The 13859-nt window shown below is 45.5% G+C and overlaps 1 protein-coding gene across 1 annotated transcript in view; it reads left to right on the forward strand.

The window, feature by feature from the left end:
• LOC132837101 (histone H4-like) overlaps positions 1–13859 on the forward strand; it is a 468073-nt gene that overhangs the window by 137566 nt on the left and 316648 nt on the right. The window lies entirely within an intron of this gene.

Raw genomic sequence — 13859 nt, forward strand, 5'->3', positions numbered from 1 at the left:
GTAAGAGGAATCTGAGAGAGAATTTCATGGTGGAAGAGCTAACTGGCTGGGTTACAGGAGTAAAAAGAATGTTGGGCATGGGGAGATGGTGGTAAGGGACAAAATAGTGACAGGGATTGTCTCTGTTCTCTGCAGTTGGCATCAGGAGGCCAGATGGCATTGGTATTTGTCTGGCACAAGATTTGGGAACCAATGTACTCAGGTCTAGAAAGGTGGAGAAGGGAGGTTGCTGTGGTGTGGTCCAACAATGTCAGGACAAGGGAGTCTTTCTTGAGAGCACGAGAAGTTAGAAGCTACAAAGACAAGCAGAGCCTCAAAGCTCTGAGCAGCATGGTGGCTCACTGGTCAGCATCGCTGCCTGACAGCGCCAGGGACCCGAGTTTGATTCCACCCTGAGGCGATAGTCTGTGTGGACTTTGGCACATTGTGTCAGCGTGGGGTTAGCTCTCCATGCAGTTTAGGGTGTTTCGGCTGTGCTAAAGTGCCCAGGCATGTGCAGGTTAGGGTGGATTAGTCATGGGGAACTGCAGGGCTGTTGGGTAAGCAGGTGGGTCTTAGTGGGATGCTGTTCAGAAGGTCAGTGTGAATTTGATGGGCCAAAAGGCCTGCATGGGCTATATGATTCTCGCTCGAGAAATGATTGCCCTAAGTCTGCTGTGACAGGAGTGGGACACTGACACCAGTCCTGAAGACGGTGGGATTTGTGCTGTCTCTCCTCCCCCCACCCTCTGTTCACCCCCCACCTATTCTGTCTCTCCTCACATTCTGTACACTGCATTCTCTCTCTCTGCTCCACCATTCTCTTCCCCCACCATCGGTCCCCCCATATTTTTCTTTTCCCTCATCCTCTGTTCCCCTCTCCATTTTCTCTTTTTCCCCCACCCTCTGCACTACCCCATTCTCTCTCCTCACACTCTGCACCCCCATTCTCTCTATCCTTAACTCTCTGCCTGCCATTCTCTCTCCCACTCATTCTTTGCCCCCAATTCTCTTACCCACCACCATCTGTCCCCTCAGTGTCTCTCGACATCCACCCTCTGTCCACCTGTCTATTTTCTCTTTCTCTCTCTCCCACCAGACTTTGACTCTGTCCATTCTCTCTCCCTTCTCCTGCACACACCACCCTACTGTCCTTTTTCATTCCTCAAGCCCTCATTGATCACTGTATCAAGCCCTTCTAAGAGAGAGAGAATGGACTGGTGATGACTCTACCTGGAAGACTGAGCTGCTTCAGAAATGGCTGATATTTAAAATTGAGAATACTTAAAATGTATTCAGAAGCATCATTAAGTCTCATGTTCAATTCCTTTAAAAAAGCTGCAGGCATCTTTCTGAAACTTGCATTGAAATGTGCACAGCTAGGCCACGATTAAGGACAGGCTGTAAGAGGTGAATGGTCTATTCCTAGTCTTATGAAATTGGTTCCTACTACGTAGGAATAGTGTCATTGTGTTGAGAAGAATGGAAACAAACATTTAGTTTCTTCCAATCAGATATCCTAAATTAATCCACTCCCATTTGCTTAAATTTGGTCCATATCCCTCTAAATCCTTCTTATTCAGATATGCATCCTGACGCCTTTTAAATGTTAGAATTGTACCAGCCTCTACCACTTCCTCTGGCAGCTCATTCCAAACACCCACCATCCTCTATGTGAAAAAGTTACCCCTTAGGTTCTTTTTAAAGTTTTCCCCTTTCTTTCTCAACCTATGCCCCTCCAGTTTTAGACTTCCTCTACCTTGGGGAAAAGAGCTACAAAAGTTGAGCAAGAGACAAAGTGCAAAATGAATAAAATGTCGACCTACAGGGGGAAGCTAATTGTGGGTCCAACCATTCTTTTTTGCTATTGACATTTGGACACTTAAAATCTGTCAGGAACATTAGCATCGTCACATCACCCTTTCTTTAGCTTTGGCAAAGGGTTAGTTAGACTCGAAACATCAGCTCTTTTCCCTCCTTACAGATACTGCCAGACCTACTGAAACTTTCCAGCATTTTCATCATATCACATATTGCGCATGCTCCTCGGTGTCAGGAAGTACTGCGCAAGTTCACCGGTGTCAGCAAAATAGTACGCACACTCGCTCTCAGCTGAAACGTCCTGAGACCTTCTTTCCATGGACCAATGGGAAGATTTGGACGACCGGAAGGAGTCTGATCCTCCTGACAATCAGAGACACCCCATAGTACATGAATGCGGAATCGCCACAAGCTTGGAAAGTTGCTGCTCCTGTCTTTGAATGAAGATTGAGTTTCACCAGATTGTAGCTTTCTTCCTCTGTCTAAACATCTGTGAGCACAGCACTCTCTTTTTCAATTTATTTCTTTTCATTCTGGCTTTCGGTTGTTAACTTGCAGCAACTGAAAGAAAGAGTGAATGCAGAGAAGGAACAGATTGGAAAAGTTGGTCCAGGTCTGTGTTTCAATTGGTAAACACATGGCAATTGAAGTACCACAGTGTGAAATTATTGCCTTTGCTGCAGAAAAAAAAGGCAGAAAGGAGGTGCACTGTTTAAATAGTGATACATTGGGATGTGGAGAAAGTGAGGACGGCAGATCAAAGCCAAAAAGTGCGCTTTGGAAAAGCGCAGCATGTCAGGCAGCATCTGAGGAGCAGGCGAGTCTACGTTTCGGGCATGAGCATTTCATCAGGAATGATGTGTCGGTGTGCAAAGGTGTCTCAGCGTCCCGCTACTCCAGTCGATGTCAGTTGTCAGACAGGTGGAGCAAGCAATGACTGAGGCAAGTCGTATATTACCAAGAGAAATTGAGTTCAGAAGTGGGGATGTCTTCCTGCAGTTATGGGGTTATTGAATGTATTCAAGACTGAGTTAATCAGATTTTTGAACAATAACGAAGTGGATAGTTCTAGGGGAAGGCAGGACAATGATTTTAAGACCCGTACAGAACAGTTACACAGTCATACATCACAGAAACACCATTTGGTGCAACTAGTCCGTGCTGACTATATTCTCAGGCTAATCTCGTCCGACTTACCAGCGTTTGACCCATATCCCTCCGAGCTGTTCCTATTCATGTACTTATCCAATGTCTTTTAAATGTTGTAGTTGTAACTGTATCTGCATCCACCACTTCCTCTGGACATTCATTCCACACACAAACCACTTTCTCTGTAAAAAGAAAAAAACTGGTGATTAAAATCTTTCTCCTCTCTCCTTCAAAATTTGCTGCCTAATCTTGAAACCCCCACCTTAGGGAAAGGACACCCACTGTTCAACTCACCTTACCCCCATAATTTTATAGACCTCTGTAAGGTCACCTCTCAACTTCCTATGCTCCAGTGAAGAGTCCCAGTGTATTCACCTAAATGTAGGTATATTGATATCCAATTATGCTGGTGAAGGCTCGAAAGACCAAATAGCCTGTTCCCATTTCACATTTTTAATACTGTGACCAGGACAGCAAGAGACCATAAGACATAGGGGCAGAAATTAGGCCATTCAGCCCATTACATCTGTTCAACCATTCAATCATAGCTGATAAGTTTTTCAACCTCATTCTCTCGATTTCTCCCTATAACCCTCAATCGCCTTGACACTCAAGAACCTGTCTCAGTCTTAAATATACACAGTGACTGGCCTCCATAGCCTTTTGTGGCAACAAATTCCATAGATTCACCACTCTCTGGCTGAAGAAGATTCTCCTTGTTTCTGTTCTAAAAGATCTTCACTTTAATCTAAGACTGTGCTCTTGGGTCCTAGTCTCTCCAACCAATGGAAACATTTTCCCAATGTCCATTCTGTCGAGGCCATTCAGTATTCAGTCAGTTTCAATTAGATCCCTCCTGAGAGTGGGCCTGTTAATGAGCATGAACCAGAACCTTCAGGATGAGATACAGCAGGGATTAGGTTCAGCAAGTTGAGAATGGAGGCAGTGTGTGTGTGGGATGGAGATTTTCAGCATTTAGGGAATGATAAAGGAAAGAACGTTTGATTATATATTAGAATTGATCAGATGGGCTGAGGAATGGCAGATGAGTTTAGTTTAGATAAGTGAGGTATTGCATTTTGGTCAGGCGAATCAGGGCAGGACTTTCCAGTTAATGGGGAATGTTGCAGAACAAAGAGATCTCACGTTGCAGCTTCATAGGTCCTTGAAAGTGGAGGCACTGTTAGACAGGATAGTGAACAAGGCGTTTGGTATGCTTGCCTTTATGGGTTAGTGCATTCAGTACAGGGGTCATGTTTTGACTGTACAGGACATTGATTAGGCCACTTTTGGAATACTGCTTCCAGTTCTGGTCTTTCTGATGCAGGAAGGATGTTGCGAAACATTGGAAAGATTCAGAAAGATGTACAAGGCTGTTGCCAGCATTGGAAGCTTTAAGCTGTAGGGAGAGGCTGAATAAGTTGAGACTACTCTCCCTGGAGTGTCAGAGGCTGAGGGGTGAACTTATTGAAGTTCATAAGGGGCCACCTTATGAACTTCAGGGTAGGGATGGGGTGAGTAGCCAAGATCTTTTCCCCCAGGGTAGGGGAGTCCAAAACTAGAGGGCATAGGTTTGAGGTGAGAGGGGAACGATTTAAAAGGAACCTGAGGGGCAACTCTTTTATGCAGAGGGTGGTGCATGTATGGAATGAGCTGCCAGAGGACTTGGTGGAGGCTGGTACAATTACAACATTTTAAAAGACATCTGGGTATGTGAACAAGAAGGATTTAGAGGGCCAAATGCTGGCAAATGGGACTGGACTAATTTAGGACATCATTTTGTCACTGACAAGTTGGACCAAAGGGTCTGTTTCTGTGCTGTCTGACTCTAACTGTCTTCAGTGAAAGAAGTGTCGTTGTGAAGACTGGACTTGCAGAGCAGCTTTCAAAGATGTTTTGCCCAACCTAGAAGCAGAAAAAGTTACAGTGAAATCTTTCGTTTGTGAGACAGCAACTGAGTGAATGAGTAGATCTGGGATTTTGGTGAAAAGTAGGAATTCATTGCACTATAGGGATGAAGTGCTTTCAGGTTTAGCAGCAGTAAGTGAAGTTTTAGGTGGATTTTTGTTTTAAACTGCTAATTCTTTCAGCCTCCAATGATGTATTTCCAATGCTATGCTGAAAAAGGGGTGGTGAATCAGTAATAGGTATTGTTAAAAGCTTTATGAGTTTCACTACTGCAGGTATTGCATTGTTTCATCAGCATTGTAAAGTTTGCTGGCAGCAGCGGCAAGTGTGGGCTGTATTTACTAGAAATGATTAAGCAGTTAGGTAACACAAAAATGAGGGCAGGGTGGGACTTGTCTTTTGATTTGCAGACGGTGGGAGGTTCTGGGTGCTGTGATCCAGAGCAAACACAACTGCAGTAAATTATGGAAGTCCTACAGTGTGGAATCAGGCCACACTGACCCCTAAAAAGAAAATGCCAGCCCACTGTCTCCTGCTCTATCCAGTTGTTTCTGCTGATGAGCGAGACGGTTCCAGGAGACATGGCCTCAAGGTAAGGGGAAACAGATTTAGGATAGAGATGGGGAGGAACTGCTTTTCCCAGACAGCAGTGAATCTATGGAATTCTCTGCCCAAGGAAGCAATAGAGGCAGCTTCATTAAGTATTTGAGACACATTTGGATGGGTTTTTGCATGATAGAGGAATCAAGGGTAGTCAGGATAATGCCAGTAGGAGGAGCTGAAACTATGGATAGATCAGCCATGATCTTAATGAATGGCCGAGCAGGCTCGACAGGCCAAATGGCCTACTCCTGCTTCGATTACTATGAAACTATAACCCTGCATTTCCCATAGCTAACCCACCTAACTTGCACATCCCTGGACAGTATTGACAATTTAGCATTGCCAATCCAATTCGAGGCAGGTGAGTGAGTAGTGATGTGAAAAATAAACGTCAGAGAAAGATAGACAGGGACAAGGAGAATAAATGTACCAGGAATCGAAAGCTGGATTCAAAATGTTATAAAAATTTAAATTAAAAGCTGTGGTGTGTGAATATTATGCTGCATTGTAACGCAAGTGAGTGAATTGACTGCACCCGTTAAAGAGAATAGTTATGATCTGAGACTCCTTAGAGACATGGCTTCAGGATAACAGAGATTGGATCCTGAATATTTAGTGGGTATCTGGCATTTAGGTCGAATGAGAAGCTCAGTTAAGGTAGAGGATTGGCACTAATAATCAAAGCACTGATAACATGGTGGTCTGCTGTTGGCTCAGATTTCAGGTGCTGTTTTCTGTCCTCTGTTGATTTGCTTGTTCTCACAAAGTAAGATGGTGTCAGTTCTCAGCTCTGCTGAGGCTTTGACCCCCTTTTACATCTTCTGATTCAAGAAAACAGTAAATCAATCGATTGAGGCCCAACCCACAATCTCCCAGCCTGTCAAACCATCCGGACACAGAATGTCATCATAGCAGGGAATAAAACAAGAAACATGAGAAAAAATAAATGCACAGTTGAAGCTTGTAGTTAATGTTTATTCATTAGAAAGTAAACCAGAAATAGGGGCCTCCCAGGATTCTCATAGTGCCCTTCTTGAGGAATTCTCTCTCCCTTACATCTAAATATTAGTACCTTGCTCTGATTTGTAACAATACTCACGTCAATTGAAATAAAGCATCTGTTATCAAATAGACCTAGAGATGTACAGCATGGGGAAAAAAAGACTTTTCGATTCAACACCCCCGTGCTGACAAGGTATCTGATGCAAATCTAGTTACATTTGGCTCATATCACTCCAACCCCTTCCTATTCATATACCTATCCAGATTCCTTTTAAATGTTGTAATTGTATCAGTCTCCACCACTTTCTCTGGAGCTCACAACATACATGCACCACCCACTGCGTGACCCTTAGGTCCCTTTTAAATCTTCTCCTCTCACTCTAAACCTTTTGCACCTCCACCCTGGGGAAAATGACTTTCCCATTTTCCCTACCGTGCCCCTCATGATTTTAAAAACCTCTGAGGTCACCCGTCAGCCTCCACTCCAGGGAAAACAGCACTAGCATATTCAGCCTCTCCCTGTAGGTCAAATCCTCTAACCATGGCAACATCCTTGTAAATCTTTTCTGAACACTTTCAAGTTTTACAACATATTTCCTGTCCTATAGCAGGGAGACTGTTGGATTCACAGAGGAGGTTTTCTGTGAGTGTGAAACTAAAATTAAACCCCATGCTTTACTTGAACTCAAACCACATTGATTTGGAGGAGAGCGGAGTGAGTTTGCAAGGTGTCCTCCCCTCCCCACAGGCCTCAGCTGCAACGCAGCGTAGGCACAGTTTGGCCCCACTCTGCAACCTGCCCCCCCCCGTTGAGGACGTCACGACGCAGAAATAGCCTTGTCAGTTTCAGAGTGAAACTCCCTTCCTTTGGGCAACATCTGCGAGCAAAACAATGCCTTCCCCTTCTGGGAGGGACAGAGAGAGGGGGAGACACTGTTCATTTGTAGCAACTAGAGTGAATCCAGGGAGGAAACAGGCTCTGCAAAGGTGCTCAGTGCTCTCTATCCCACTTAAAGGTATTTACATTGTGAATCTCCTTGGTTTGGCACTAGAAAAGGATTGCTTCTTGTGGCACAGTGGTTAGCACTGCTGCCTCACAGCACCACTTTCTGCCTCAGGCGACTCTGTGTGGAGTTTGCACATTCTCCCCGTGTCTGCGTGGGTTTCCTCCGGGTGCTCCGGTTCCCTCCCACAATCCAAAAATGGTTAGGTGAATAGGCTAAATTACCTGTAGTGTTAGGTGAAGAGGTAAATGTAGGGGAATGGGTCTGGATGGGTTATGCTTCGGCGGGTCGGTGTGGACTTGTTGGGCCTAAGGGCCTGTTTCCATGACATTAGTAATCTAATCATGTTTGCAATTAAAAAGGATAGTTTCTCATCAAACTGAGCAGGATTTCAGGATTTGGCCCATTGGTACAAAATTCACCATCGAATGGAGTTACGTCCTGTATTTCTTGTGTTTTTAATTTAATAGGACAGCAGGAAGTCATTCAGCAAATGTACTGGCTTTCTTTTCTCAAGCAGCCTTGACCTTTAATTTTCATATCCTTGATTCAGAGCTGAAAATGTGTTGCTGGAAAAGCGCAGCAGGTCAGGCAGCATCCAAGGAACAGGAAATTCGACGTTTCGGGCATAAGCCCTTCATCAGGAATCCTTGATTCAGCTCCATCTCCAGCACCTTTGTAGGCAGGTTGTTCCAGGTCCTAGTCACCTAAATGAAGTTTTCCTCCATACATAGTTAAGGTTACCTGGCTACATAAGGGCCTTCAGGTTTGTGTGTCCTTGATAATATGTGATCAACAGGCATCTGGCAATCTACCAGGATTGCCACCTATGTTATGTGTATTGAACTGTACTGACAGTGATCAATCTTTTTGTGAATTTATTTTTGCAGGCAGATATGTGGAAAGAAATCTGAAAGCACATGGTACATAAACTTCTGACAGAACCACTTAATTCATTGGGACTTGAATATCAGCAGCTATTCAAATCAAGAAGAAATGTTTGCCTTTGTCTGCTTGAGGGGTTTTGGACACTGGTATGGCAGGAAGAATATGGAGACATCCGAGTGAGGGAGATTCAGTGCGCTGTCCGTAAAATGTACTTCAAACCGTTTACTCAGCTTAAGGGATCAAACTGACACCACTCACGGTGGGGAGAAGCTGTGTACAAATTCTGTTTGTAATTCCAAACTCTCAACGACACAAGGAAAGCTCCCCCAATGGGGAAACTGTGGAAATGTGGGGACTGTAGGAAATGATTCCCTTCCCCATCAGTACTGGAAACCCGCAGACGCATTCACACTGGGGAGAGACCGTTCACTTGCTCAGTGTGTGGGCAGACATTCAGTCAGATGGGTCATCTGCAGAAGCACCAGCAGGTCCACATAGGAGAGAAGCTGTTCACTTGCCCCATGTGCAGGAAGACATTTGCTCAATCATCTGCACTGCTGATCCACAACAGTGTCCACACCAGGGAGAGGCCATTCACCTGCTCTCAGTGCAGGAAGGGTTTTGCGAATTCTTCCAACCTGCAGACTCACCAGCGGGTCCACACTGGAGAGAGGCCATTCACGTGCTTGGTGTGTGGGAAAAGGGTTCACTTATTCATCTGCACTGCTGATCCACCAACGGGTCCACACCGGGAAGAGGCCATTCACCTGTCCAGTGTGTGGGAAGGGATTCACTGATTCTTCCAGTCTACGGACCAATCCAGCGGTTCCACATGGGAGCGAAGCCGTTCATGTGCCCAGTGTGGGGGAGGGGGTCCACCAGCGGGTCCACACTGGGGAGAAGCCTTTCATCTGTCCAGTATGCGGGAAGAGATTCAGTCAGACGGGACATCTGCAAAGGCACTAACAGGTTCAGACAAGAGAAAAGCCATTCACGTGCACCGTGTGCAGGAGGGGGTTCACAGTCATCTACCCTGCTGACCCACCAGCGGATCCACATGCGAGAGAAGCCTTTCATCTGCTCAGAGTGCAGGAAGGGATTCAGTCGGTTGGGTAACCCGCAGACGGACCAGCGGGTCCACACCGGGGAGCGACCGTTCACCTGTCCCGAATGCAGGAAGGCATTCCGTCACGTGAGCAACTTGCGGATGCACTAGCGGGTCCACACTGGGGACAGCCCGCTCACCATCCCAGATGGTGGGTGTGTAGTGTGTGCGCTTTGACCTTGAGCCGTTTTTAAAAAAAAAGTTAAATTTTGTACACCTTTTTGTTGGGGAAATCTGAAGCAGTAACAAAGCTGGGTCGCAATAAAGGTTACTTGAAATTCCCGTCGAACTCTGACATTGAAATCTATGCAATCTAACAGGCTTTTGTTTCAAAGCTGCTCGTTTCTTTCAGCCTCCAGCACTTGTAATTGTTTTCAGGAGTGCAAGTACTCCATTGCTTCATTGGCATTGTAAAGTTTACTGGCAGCACCAGGGGACATGTGAGTTGTGTTCACTGGAAATTATGTGGAGGAGCCCGTGTTGGACTGGGGTGGACAAAGTTAAAAATCACAACACCAGGTTATATTTTCAATAGATTTATTTGGAAGCACTAGCTCTCGGATCACTGCTCCTTCATCGGGTAGCTATGGAGCAGGATCACAAGAAACAGAATTTATAACAACTGATATCATGAACAAACCTAGAATGCTGTTAAGTCTTTCATCTTTTAGAATGAGTCGCAGGTTTTGGTTCATTTAAAATGTTAATCCCAGAGCTTCCTCCAAATAATATTCTTGACATAACTTCAGGTTTTAAAAAAAATGAGGTAACATCCCAGCTCAGAAAATGCATGAAAGTTGAGGTTAGAGTCTGTCTATATCCCAATCTTGAGTGAGACTGGTTCTAAATTTCCAAAGTAGGAATTTATAAAATATTACATGGATTGACTGCCTGTAGATTTTACTCAAAATGTGCACAATAGAATGTATCTGTAAATGTAATTTCACAAATGAAAATTCACCCCAAAGACTTGTATGTATTTGTGTGTCGATCAGAGACAGTTTGCATGTGTACATGAGTGTGTGTGCATGTTTGGTAAAATGTGTGATGGAGTATAAGCCTTTGCGTGGGTGGGTGGGTGTGGGGAGAGTATGTCTGTGTATCTGGAAGAGAACAAGTGTATGAGAGTGAGCGTCTGCATGAGTGTGTGTATGTGTTTTTGTGTGAGAGTATACAGTACAGTGGATGTAAACTCAAGGTCCCAGTTGAGGCTATCCTCATGAACTTGGCTATCAGTCTCTGCTTGTCCACTAGAATTAATTAAGCAGTTACACAACACACACTGGAGAAGGCCGGTTGGGACTTGTCTTTCAATTTGCTGGGAGGATCTGGATGCTGTCTTCCAGGGCATACACATGGTGGAGGACCTTAGGTTCAGAGAGATGGAGCTGGAAGCCAGGCTCCAGACATGTTGGGAGGAAATGGGTAAAGTTAACCGGACACTTTATTCCAGGAGATGGTCTTCCCCACCAGATAACCTTCTAATTGGGCCAGTGGACAGGGTCAGGGGAGTGCGGGTCAGACAGGTAAAGGAGATCAGAGAGAGGGCTGCAGGCTGGAGGAGCGAACTGGCTGGGTGGTGGATGGTGACAGTAACGACAATGCTGGGGAGTGGGAGGTGGTGGTAAAGGACAGAATAGTGACAGGCACTGTCTCTGTTCTCTGCAACTGGCAGGAGGCCAGATGGCATCTGTGTCTATCTGGCAGGAGGATTCAGGAACAGAAGTGGGAAAGGGAGGTTGCAGAGGGTATGATTCAACAATGTCGGGAGGAGAGATCCTCTGTTGCAGGCTCATGTGAAGTTAGAAGTTAAAAAGACAAAGCAGAACCTCAAAGCTCTGGGTGGCATGGCTCAGCGGTTAGTACCACTGCCTCATGACCCCAGGGACCCAGATTCGATTCCACCCTCAGGGGACTGTCTGTGGACCATGGCACGTTCTCCACCTTGTGTCTGTGAATTACCTCTGGATGCTCAGGTTTCCTCCCACAATTCAAAAATTTGCAGTTCAGGGTGGATTGGCCATGTTAAAGTGTGCAGATTAGAGTGTATTAGCAATGTGGAAATGCAGGGCTGTAGGGTAATTAGATTAGATTACTTACAGTGTGGAAACAGGCCCTTCGGCCCAACAAGTCCACACCGACCCGCCGAAGCGCAACCCACCCATACCCCTACATATACTCCTTACCTAACACTATGGGCAATTTAGCATGGCCAATTCACATCTTTGGATTGTGGGAGGAAACCGGAGCACCCGGAGGAAACCCACGCAGACAAGGGGAGAACGTGCAAACTCCACACAGTCAGTCGCCTGAGTCGGGAATTGAACCCAGGTCCCTGGCACTGTGAGGCAGCAGTGCTAGCCACCGTGCTGCCCTAAGTGGGTGGGTCTAGGTTTGGTGCTTTTCAGAAGCTAGTCTGCTGTGGAGGAATGGGTTCCAGTTCGTTGGACACGACATCAGTCCTGGCGAAGATGGGATTTGCGCTGTTTCTCCCTCCGCCCTCTGTCCCCCTATCCATTCTCTCCACTCCCACTTCTTCCCCCGCACCCCCCCCCCCCCCAACCATTCTCTCTCTCCCACACTCATACCCCCCCATTTGGTCCATATCCCACCAAACCCTTTCCATTCATATACCCATCCAGATGCCTTTTCAATGTTGTCATTGTAGCAGCCTCTACCAGTTCCTCTGGCAACTCATTCAATTCACGCACCACCCTTTGCATGAAAAGATTACCCCTCAGGTCCCTTTTAAATCTTCATCCTCTCACCCTAAAGCTATCCCCTCTAGATTTGGACAGCATTCCACCCTGGGGAAAAGCATACAAAAGTTGAGGACCCGGACAAAATGTAAACAGAATAATATAAAATATCGAGCCACAGTAGGGAAAGAAAGTTGTGACTGCAGCCTTTTTTTAAAAAAAATGGCATTTAGACACTTGAAATCTGTCAGTAACACCGGCATCTTCACATTGCATACTGCGCATGCTCCTTGGTGTCAGCAAGCACTGTGAATGTTCACTGGTGTCAGCAAAATAATGTGCATGCTCCTCGCTCACCGCAGAAATGGCCTGTAACATTTTTTAATGGACCAATGAGGAGCCCTGGACAATCGGAAGGAGTATGGGCCTCCTGCCAGTCAGAACCCTCTTTTTATCTGAATGCAGACACTGGACCATGAGCTTCAGAAGTTGCTGCTCCTCTCTGTGAATGAAGATTGGGTTTCACCTCAGACTGCAACTTCCTTCCTCTGTCCAACATCTGTGCATGTAGCATGCTCTTTTCTCAACCTGTTTTCCATTTCTTTGTTTCATTCTGGGATTCAATTGTTGACTTGCAGGAACTGAAAGGAAAGGGAGGGGACCAGATTCTGGAAAAGTCGTCCAGGTCTAGGTCTCAATTGGCAAACACGTGGCAAGTGCAGGACTACAGTATGAAGTTATAACCTTTGCTACAATGAAAAAAAACAGAAACGAGGTATATGGTTTAAATGGTGATATCTTGGGATGTGGAGAAAGTGAGGACTGCAGATGCTGGAGATAAGAGTCAGAAAGATTGGCGCTGGCAAAGCACAGTAGGTCAGGCAACATCAAAGAAGTAGGAGAAATGATGTATCGGGCTTGAGCCTTTCGTCATGAATGATGTGTGGATATACAAAGGTGCCTCTGTGTCCTTCTACACCAGTCAATGTCAGTTGTCAGACAGGTGCAGCAAGCAATGAGATTGGCAAGTGATATATTAGCAAGAGGAATGGAGTTCAGAAGTAGGGATATTTTCCTGCAGCTAGGGGGTCATTGAATATATTAAAGGCTGAGTTCATCGGATTTTTGAACAACAAGGAAGTGGATGGTGCTGGGGAAAGACAAGAAAATAGTTCTATGACCAGTATAGTACAGGTACAGAGTCATACAGCCCAGAAACAGTTCCTTCAGTCCACCTTGTCCATGCTATGTTCTCAAATTAAACTAGTCCCACTTGCTAGTACTTGGCCCATATCCCTCTGAACCTTTCTGATTCATGAACTTATGCAAATGTCTTTTAAATGTTGTCACATACCTGTATCCAGCACTTCCTCTGGACATTCATTCCACATAGAAACTGCTTTAGTGTTTCTTACAGAAGTGTTTAAGGGGCAGGGATAGGGTGAACAGCCAAGGACTTTGCCCCAGGGTATAGGAGCCCAAAACAAAGGCGAGAGAAAGAAACCTACACTGCTCACTGACACAGCAGTAAATCTGCAGTCACAGGACATCAGAGCGAGTGTAGGAAAAATTAACAAACAGCAAAATTCACAGCTACCTTTGGAGGAACAGATAAGTGCATAGTTTTTAACGTGTAACCTTGCTGTAGTCTACACTGGTGTACAGAGTGGGTTCTTTCTTGATTATATGTTTTATTGAAAT

This window comes from Hemiscyllium ocellatum, chromosome 49 (genome assembly GCF_020745735.1).
Source record: "Hemiscyllium ocellatum isolate sHemOce1 chromosome 49, sHemOce1.pat.X.cur, whole genome shotgun sequence".
In the NCBI taxonomy this organism is placed as follows: domain Eukaryota; kingdom Metazoa; phylum Chordata; class Chondrichthyes; order Orectolobiformes; family Hemiscylliidae; genus Hemiscyllium; species Hemiscyllium ocellatum.